Below are 9,339 nucleotides of genomic sequence, written 5' to 3'. Positions count from 1 at the left end.
CGGGTAGCGGCTAGAAGGAGAAAAGAAATCCTTAGGTCGCGTGATCAAAACGTGACGTCACTTAACTTATTTTTGAGCGCCTAGGGACAACGCCGACGTAGGCGCAGCAATTCCCTAGCCCCCCCCCCCGAGTGAACGATTTGCGGGGTGTCCCTATTCGCACGCCCCGTGGGAACAATTTTTATTTTTAGTTCGCACGCCGCGTGGGAACAATTTTTATTTTTAGTTCGCACGCCGCGTGCCAACAAAAAATAAAAATTGTTCGCATGCCTTTGAGCCCATGTTTGAGCCTTCGCCCGCTTCGCCTGCTTCGCGACCAGCGCGGCTTGCGCTGTCTCTTTCGAATCACTCTGGTCTCTGTTGGCATACCTAAAGCTTAGCATTGTCAAGCTGCCCGCATAGCTGTTGGCTAATCAGTAAGTAGCTCAGTAGTTTGTTAGTTGCAGCAATAAATTTGACAAACACGTTGGTAAACATGTTGGATCCGCGGAGCCACACGTCGAGTTGTTCTTGGTTGAATGCTTGAATTGTGTTTCGGTGAGTTCAGTGTTGAAGCTGACTTATCTCCGCCGTTTAATTTTTCTATTTTGTAATTCCGGTAGGCATTATGATGTTGCTCCACCGGGAAAATCTCTACCCCTGTAGTTTTTCTGGGCTCCATCATATGCGACCGATGAGCAGTTCTCGGGCAACCATCGTGTTCAGCGGTTGTGCTGCTCATTCAAATATGCATATTTCTAGAAATAGAGCGCTTGATACTTTATGTGAGTAAAGCAGGCACGTGCAAGATACTGTGGTGAGGAAAAGCAGTGGTACATATTGATTTTACATTATCTGAGTGTTTTGTTTACCATATCTTTTAGAGACACAAAATGCGGGGCGGAAATTTTTGCAGAACATGTACTTCTCAACGTTTTAAAGCCACTGTAGGATTAAATAGAAGAAAATTTGGAATGTGAAAGATGTATCAAAATTTTGTCGTTTTGGTGTCAGCTTGCTGAATCCAAATATGTATTGTGTTGATAGGAAATATTTTTAGTAATAGAGGTTAGAATTTGGCAGGTTGTTTTCGCCAAGGAAGCACCGCTGTCATCTCATTGCGTTCAATATGGTAGAACCAACTGGAGCGAATGTATTTATGCACAGCTAATACTTTATGCACAGGACCATTAGATTTGTGGATATCTACATAGGGATAGGGGAACTTGTAAACCAGCAAGGGGGAGCGGACCTGCACACATTTTAGTGTAACCATTATTAACTACACGGACAATAAATGGTATATTGTCTTTAGCAGCAGAGAGCAAACAGGTTCGCGACGTGCATTTTATTTTTCAATCTTTGTTGAAATGTTTGAAATTGAGAGGTGCAGGCACACAGTTAAGTTTGGTTTCTCTAGTGTTCTTACCTGAGGTGGTGAGGCAGGAAGTGCTGCAACAAATCCAGTGTAGTTACGACGTTAGGCCCCAATGTTGTACGGTGTACCTGATGCTGCCGGTCGCACAACCTTCCATGTGTCTTCTAGGCGACACCATGGAAGGGCAGTGGCATAGGGTACCAGCAGCCAGATCTCATTGCGGTGTCCTACCCAATGTCTACATCTGTCATTAGCGGTTGACCCAACTACCACGTGTCTATCAAACCAGTGAAGCATGTGCAGCTTTACCGCTCATGGCAGTCCGTTCAACAGCGATTAATCTGTAGTTATTCAGCGTAATGTGAAGTTGTTTCGCGCTGCTAATATTGGGGGTGAAAACTTGCTTTGCGTACAGTTTCAAGTCTTGCATGTTTTGCGAGTAGGTTCCTGAGCCATGGAAACTATCCCATTGAAATGCATGGGGAGTAAAATTTGATCGCGAATTACACATAAACTATTCAGAAACCTGAAAAGTTCTTCTAGTGTTTCTATCTTCCCATTGAAGTCTTGCTTTGTGCCAAATATCACTTTCCTGAAGTAATTTTCCTAGGTTCCTGCGAGGTTAGAATTTTGAGCGGGAAAGCTGGGTATGATTTGGCCCTTGCTCAAGCTTCATATTCACGATTCTTCCTTGATGACGTTGACCGGCTGTACTGCACTGTCTGTCGCTACCTTGTCAACTAGGGACAACTGCATCGCCCGAACTCTTCCAAGCCTTACCTTCTCCTTCACCACAATGGGCTCGGCAGCACGCTCGGCATCACGCACGCGATGCGCCGCTCTTACAAGTTCCCGCTACTTTTCACGCAGGTTGCAGCATTTGTCTGCTCCACGCTTTCCTTGGTCGGAGCGACGCACGCAGCTGGCGCAACCTTGCTTCATTTCCCTGTGCCGAACCGATGTTCCCCCCTCGTAGACCCAGCGGTGTGGCAGTTCAACGTTTCATCTCCCCCTGGACCATGGTTTGACCAATTCTGCTCCATTCCTGGTCCTTTGCACGAGTCAGCACCCAGCATATCTTCGTCGACGTCAGCATCACGTGTGACTGATTCGTCTACGACACCAGACCACCACCGGATAAAGCTAGCCACAGCGAGGGCACCGTTTGTTGGGCTCGGCAGCACGCACGCGATGCGCCGCTCTTACAAGTTCCCGCTACTTTTCACGCAGGTAAATAATCGCTTTGCCTTACTTGCACCGCGTACTCGCTACCGTGCTTTGTTAGTGCTGCCGAGCCCATGCTGCTGTGTTGCTATCGTTTGTGACTGTTGCCGCGTTATATCAGAGTTGTTGTTGTTGTCGGGAGATATTGAACTGAACCCTGGCCCTAACACTCGCGCTGCCACTGCAGAGGATTCCTCTGAAATTGTGAAACTTCTCCAGCAACTACAGTCTGGTCAAGCGTCTCTTCTCGCTGAAGTTAAATCAATTCAAGCTAAGCTCTCCGAAACAGATCTCATGTTTACTGAAATTAAGGAGAGACTATCTAAGATTGAAGGCGACTGTTCCTCTTTAAAGAGCGTAAAAAGTGAAGTTCAAACCGTCCGAACCCTAGCAGAGGGTAATGCGTCAGAGATTGCCAAGTTAGTGTCTAGGATGGACGATTCTGACGACAGGGCACGGCGATCCAACCTCTTGTTCTTTGGTGTCACAGATAGCTTCAACGAAACTTGGGCACAGTCAGAAAGTTCTGTAATTAATGTTTGCAGTACGAACCTGCAAATTGAGGTGGCACCTACAGATATCGAGCGTGCTCACAGGCTTGGTAAGTTTGTTGCCGGTAAGAACAGGCCTATTATTGTCAAGTTCTCCCACTTTAAAGTTAAAAATGCCATCCTCTCCAAGAACCTGAAAGATACGGACTTCAGTATTTCCGAAGACTATTCGCCAAACACTCGCTTAGCCCGTAAAAATTTGCTGCAGTTTGCTAACTCTCAAAAGAAATCTTTTAAACTTCGTTACGACAAGCTTGCGATCGGCGACACAACTTATTTATTTGATCACAGCTCTAACAGTGTTGTTCCGCGCCAAGTATAGCCACTAATCAAGAGCAAAAAAACCCTCGAATGCTACTGCCCTGTCGTGTCTTTATACTAATATCAGGAGTGTTCTACCCAAATGTGATTCGCTTCATGCCCTCATTGATACCATGGAATGTAATCTCATTGCTCTAACTGAAACGTGGCTCAATGCTTCAATAAGCGACTCCGAAATTGAATCTGCATTTCCTAACTTTGACATTTTTCGCTGCGATCGTTCTGGTAAACGTGGTGGCGGCGTACTGATAGCTGCTCACAGCAGCTTACAGTGCTCCGTAATAAACGTTCCTTCCCCACTTGAACTGCTCTTTGTGCGCTGCAAATCGTCCTATCCCCCAATTACTATTGGCGTTTGTTACCGCCCGCCCGACGCTGACCATTCCTTTGTCATTCATCTGCATGAAGCGCTTCGTTCTTTAATTTCTTCCCATCGCCAGGCTTCTTTTCTTTTGTTCGGTGATTTTAACTTTCCAGCAATCAATTGGTCAAATCTTGCAGCGTCAACTGTGAGGCATAACATAGAAGCTGACTTTGTTAACACGTGCCTCACTTTTGGTTTGACTCAACTCGTCACAAATCCGACAAGACAGACGGACCACACTTCATCGATCCTTGACCTCGTGCTTTCATCTAACCCAGATAGCGTTTCGTCTATTACATATCACCCAGGACTATCGGACCACTCTATCATCCACGTTTCAGTTGAAGGCGATGTGCCCGACCTGCCGCGAATTAGAAAAACGATAACCTTATACGACAAAGGCGATTACGGTAGTATGAATGCGGAACTTGAGCATTTTTATGCAGAATTTGTTCCAAACTTTTTTGACCGTTCTGTTGAAAGTAACTGGTTACTCTTCAAAAATAAATTAGAGACTCTAATAAAAAAATACATCCCCACTATTTCTGTGACTGAACGATCAACGTCTCCCTGGTTTAATAACTCACTTAAACGCCTTAAGAACAAAAAGAAGCGGCAATATAAAGCGGCTAAAATAAAAAAACAATGCTAGTGCTTGGGACAGGTATCGCCAATCTGAGAAACTTTTCCTATCGCTTTCGGCTAAAGCTAAACGGTCTTTCTTCTCTACATCTCTGCCCACCATGCTACAGAATAACCCTAAACAATTCTGGAAATCAATAAATCCGAACCACTCGAAACCCATCTGCTTGTATGACGAACATAATTGTCCGATTCCAGTGTCTGATGTTGCCCGTAAATTAAATTCTACCTTTTGCTCGGCGTTCACGAAGGAGCCCGATACAGAATTACCGAACTTTCCTTTCTACGATCACCCAATCATGCCCGGCATTACCTTTGAGGCTAACGGTATCTTGAAACTGATTGAATCGCTCAAGCTCACTTCTTCATCAGGCGTGGATGGCATCAATTCCAAAATCCTCAAAAATACTAAACACATATCCAGTATTATACTCTCGCTCATTTTCCAACAGTCGCTATCATCTGGAGTGGTCCCGCAGGACTGGAAGGTGGGCAAGATCATTCCAGTACCAAAAAAAGGTAATTCCTCGTCACAAAACAGCTACCGTCCTATTTCGCTTACTAGTATCTCGTGTAAACTCATGGAACATGTTATTTATTCCCGCATTACAAAATTCTTAACGTCCCTTAACTTTTTCCACCCCAATCAACATGGTTTTCTTAAAGGACTATCATGCGACACCCAGTTAGCTTTATTTATTAACGACATAAGTACTAACCTGGACATGAATGTACCTGTAGACTCCTTATTTCTAGATTTCGAGAAGGCATTTGATAAAGTCCCACATAACAGATTATTTCTAAAGTTATCTCGTCTAAACCTTGACCCCGCTGTATTTGCTTGGTTGCAAAATTTTCTAACTAACCGTAAGCAGTTTGTATTCGCCAACTCGCACTCTTCTAGCCTATCTCCCGTTCTCTCAGGAGTGCCTCAAGGAACAGTTTTAGGACCCTTGCTATTCCTAATTTACATCAACGACTTGCCAACTAATATCCAGTCTAACATACGTCTTTTCGCTGATGATTGCGTCCTATATCGTCCCATCTACAATAGCAATGATAATATAATTCTCCAGCGCGACCTTATTATTATTAAAAATTGGTGCGATACATGGTTAATGTCTTTAAACGTTACTAAAACCTCAGCAGTGTCATTCCATCGCAGGCCGGCCTACATTTCGCATTGCTATGTAATTGGGAATTGTAACGTTTCGTCTGTAAAAACCTATAAGTATCTAGGCGTAACTTTAACCCAGGATCTTACTTGGACAACTCACATTACTAACGTGACCAATGATTCCAATCGCGTTCTTGGGTACTTGCGCCGAAATTTACGTTTTTGTTCTACATCCGTCAAATTGCTAACCTATCAAACACTTATACGACCTAAACTCGAATACGCATGTGCAATCTGGGATCCCCACCTTTCTAACTTATCTAATACACTTGAATCTGTACAAAACCGTGCGGCAAGGTTTATTTTTTCAGACTATTCCTATCACACGAGCGTCACTAATCTAAAAAGTCAAGCTAATCTTCCTCTACTAGAAACAAGGCGCAAAGTTAGGCGGCTCTGCTTGCTTCATAAGTTTTATCATTCTCGAACAGCTCCCAACGTCATTAAAGAAGTACACCGTCACTCTGACCGCGTCCACCACCCATTGGCTGTTTACCCAGGAAAGACGCTCACCTCTGCCCATCAGAATTCTTTTTTTATAAAATCAGCCAAAGACTGGAATGACCTTCCCGCCGAAGCCGTGGTCCACTCCAGTCCCATCCGTTTTCACCAAGCCATTGAAGAAATTTTGTACTGACTTTCAACCACTGTATTATTAATGTATGCCCACCCCTCATGTAAAACCCCTGTACAGGGGCCTTTGAGGTATAATAAATAAATAAATAAATGGGTGCACCCAAATCTCAGAAGGCTTCACCTTTCTATCTTTACATGCTTTTCGGTATATAGCCCAATTACTTTTCTATTCCCCATTCCCAAGTTTGCACCTTGCACCTCCACATTGTTTCTAAAGAAAACATTCAATTCTCAAAATTTTCTCTAATCGTAATTTTTTTTTGCATTGTGATTTGAAAAGATGGGTTTCAGCTTAGAATTAACTTAAAAACTGTGAAGAAAAAACTGCTATGATGGGCAGCTCTGCCTCAATGCCTGCCGGACACCAAACAAAAAGGGAGCAGTAGGTTTGCATTACTTATGCATAGTTACTCACAAGCATTACCCAGTGCATCATCACGATCATTGTCGTTCTTGTCATTGTCTGAAGCCATTGTGCAGTCACAGAGGAAGTCGGACTGACTCTCGGAGACAAATTCGAGGTGTTAAGCAGACGTTGCTGCCCGAAGTATTGCAAAAAGCTCTTTTTTTCGTAGAGACAATGCCACCACCATCATTCCTCATGTTTGACACCATTTTTGTTACATTTGCCAAACAGGTTTTTTTCCATATTAACCACTGCACATTACACCACTCAGGAAGCCAGCCCTGCGTTCCACACAGCACCATGTCGCCTACGGGGTCCAGTTCTGCAAGTGCCTTGCCATGGTGGAGCTGGTGAAGGGGGTAGAGCTGTTCCAGGATCTGGTCCACTGTGCCACGTCACCAATGTCAAGCTGGACCAGAGGCTACTGCAGCTGAAGGCGGCAGTGTGGAAAGTAGGGAAAAGTGCTCCAAGTCCCATTGCTGAATGGATGGCCTACCAGCACACTACGCTGCCTGCAGATGCCATGCCAACTGGCTGGCAGGCAGGGATGAGCTGGATCGCGCATTGGCTCGGAGGTTTACCCACACGTCGCAAGCTCTGGGGTACCTTCCAAGCTGTCCAGAGGCCTCAAAGCAACTGGAACCCACTGGAAGTGATGTGATTGGCCCCAGTCATTTTGGACTGTATGGGAGCAGCAATAAGTCTGTTTTGGAGAGAAAATATAAGGGAGTTGTAGCAGCCAAAGATTATTTCGAAGCAATAAAAACAACCCACAGGAACATTATATATACAGTCCAACCCACTCATAACATCATTCGACATAACAATAAAGTCACGGCACCATCAACTTCGCTATATGTTGTATGGTAAAATAAACCGCTTATTAATTACACTTATTCTTATTATTGGTTATAAGTTAACAATTGAGCCTGACGGTACGAGCCTATGTACAATATAGTATTTGGAGATCTGTGAAAGATCATGGGTGCATTGTGTGTGACCAGGCTGTCATCCATTTTGCCCACCATTTCTCTGTTGCGATGCCGGATTTCAGCCTACCGAGTCGAGCAGTGCTTTCACATTTATGGGGCACAGCAATGGAACACCAGACATCGGGGCCTAAATTCTCTAAAATTATGGCTGTAATTTTTATGCAATGTGGCATTAATGTGCACGTTTTCCTTGGTTAGGGAATTTTGTGGAGGAGCAGGAGAATGAGGGTGCATTGTTCTGCCTGTCGTTTTAAGGTCGAGTAGACGTGCACAGTAGCAAGACATACTGTGCGATTTCTACAATCTTCCACACCTCTGCGGGACTTCCAACCAAGGCACACATGCATTTGTGCACCAATACCGCATCACTTCAAAATGACGACGATTATTTTAGAGAATCTGGTGTCAGTTCAGCCACAGTCGGAGGCAGATAGCTGCTTAACATAAATGCACCAATTGTAAAAATCTCTCCTATTACCCACTCAAATATCAGAGGGCCCTGAACTCGGGCAACTGCAGCGTACAGTCAATCGGACTAAGATGGTCACTCGTTGCCCATAGCTTCTTCTCCCACACCACATTCCTCTATCGCTTCAATAAAAGTTTACATCACCCTGTCTGTATGTCTAATCTTTGCCCCTAGAAATATATAGCTGCCCTTTATCTCTAAAGTCCCAGCTAAAGTGATGATGGTCACCATGCTGCAATGAGAAACTGAAGCCTGTTCTGAGCAACTGTGCGGTCCCTCCAGTTGTTTATAACGCACACCACACTTTTTCAGCATGCACGGTTGAGAGGAAGGAATGCCCCAACGACGAAATTCCACCTCTGCTGAGAAATCTCACCTCAAAGATATTTTTAAAACACTCAGTAGCTTCTTGTGAATGAATTAATTGAGGGTGCCGAATTAACTGTTTTTCATAAAACCAGCCACAACGATGGCCCTCGTGCCTTCGCTGAAGCAAACGTCGACAGGGACAGCCTGCATGTGAAGAAAATTCAACCATGGCGAAGAACAGCAGCCTAATGAATTTGAAGCAAAAAGTCAACGTGAAGATGAAAACAGTAAAATAATTTTCCAGGTTTCTGAATATTTTTTGTGTAATTCGCTGTCAAATCTTACTCCCCATGCATTTCTATGGGATAGTTTCCATGGCTCAGGAACCTAGTCGCGCAACGTGCAAGACTTGAAACTGTGCACAAAGCAAGTCCCCCCCCCAATATTAGCTGCGCAAAAAATTTAACATTTTGCTAAATAACGACAGAGTAATCACTGTTGAAAGGACTGCCATGGGTGGAAAAGCTGCACGCAAAATTTTTTAAAGGTAGTTTGGAGCACTAGGTTGAACTCGGATGGATTCGCATCTTCACAAGTTTTCCTTTAGTGTGTGCATGCTCGTTGAAAGCGTTTTGTAATAGCTATACTTAAGGCCTGCTTTACAATTCACGCAGTGAAAGCAGTCGGTCTTGATTTTTACACAACTGGCCAAACTGCTATTGCTCACTGAAGCTAAGGCTGACGTAGCCATCGCAAGAGTTACGTCCAATCATCTGTTTTAATTAATAACAGTGGCTCAGGGACAGGCTAGTCAGTGAATGGAAGCGGTTTGGCCAGTTGTGTAAAATCATGGCATACAGCTCTTGCTTTGCATTGTGAAATGGGCTTAGG

The 9,339-nt window shown here is 44.3% G+C and overlaps 1 long non-coding RNA gene across 2 annotated transcripts; it reads left to right on the top strand.

Moving 5' to 3' along the window:
* The first annotated feature begins 14 nt into the window (after positions 1–14).
* LOC144178294 (uncharacterized) lies at positions 15–8,309 on the top strand. Of its 2 annotated transcripts, XR_013323988.1 has the most exons (4): positions 15–537; positions 2,228–2,587; positions 4,912–4,978; positions 6,950–8,309. It is a non-coding gene; the product is annotated as an uncharacterized LOC144178294 (long non-coding RNA). The 2 variants fall into 2 exon arrangements; XR_013323989.1 differs by lacking the exon at positions 4,912–4,978 and having other exon boundaries at positions 6,950–8,308.
* Positions 8,310–9,339: the final 1,030 nt, after the last annotated feature.

The sequence above is a fragment of the Haemaphysalis longicornis genome, unplaced genomic scaffold (genome assembly GCF_048455015.1).
Source record: "Haemaphysalis longicornis isolate Haplotype H1 unplaced genomic scaffold, Haemaphysalis longicornis Haplotype H1 scaffold_4, whole genome shotgun sequence".
In the NCBI taxonomy this organism is placed as follows: Eukaryota; Metazoa; Arthropoda; class Arachnida; order Ixodida; family Ixodidae; genus Haemaphysalis; species Haemaphysalis longicornis.
Note: the sequence above shows the minus strand (reverse complement) of the source record. Positions and strands in the feature narration are given on the sequence as shown.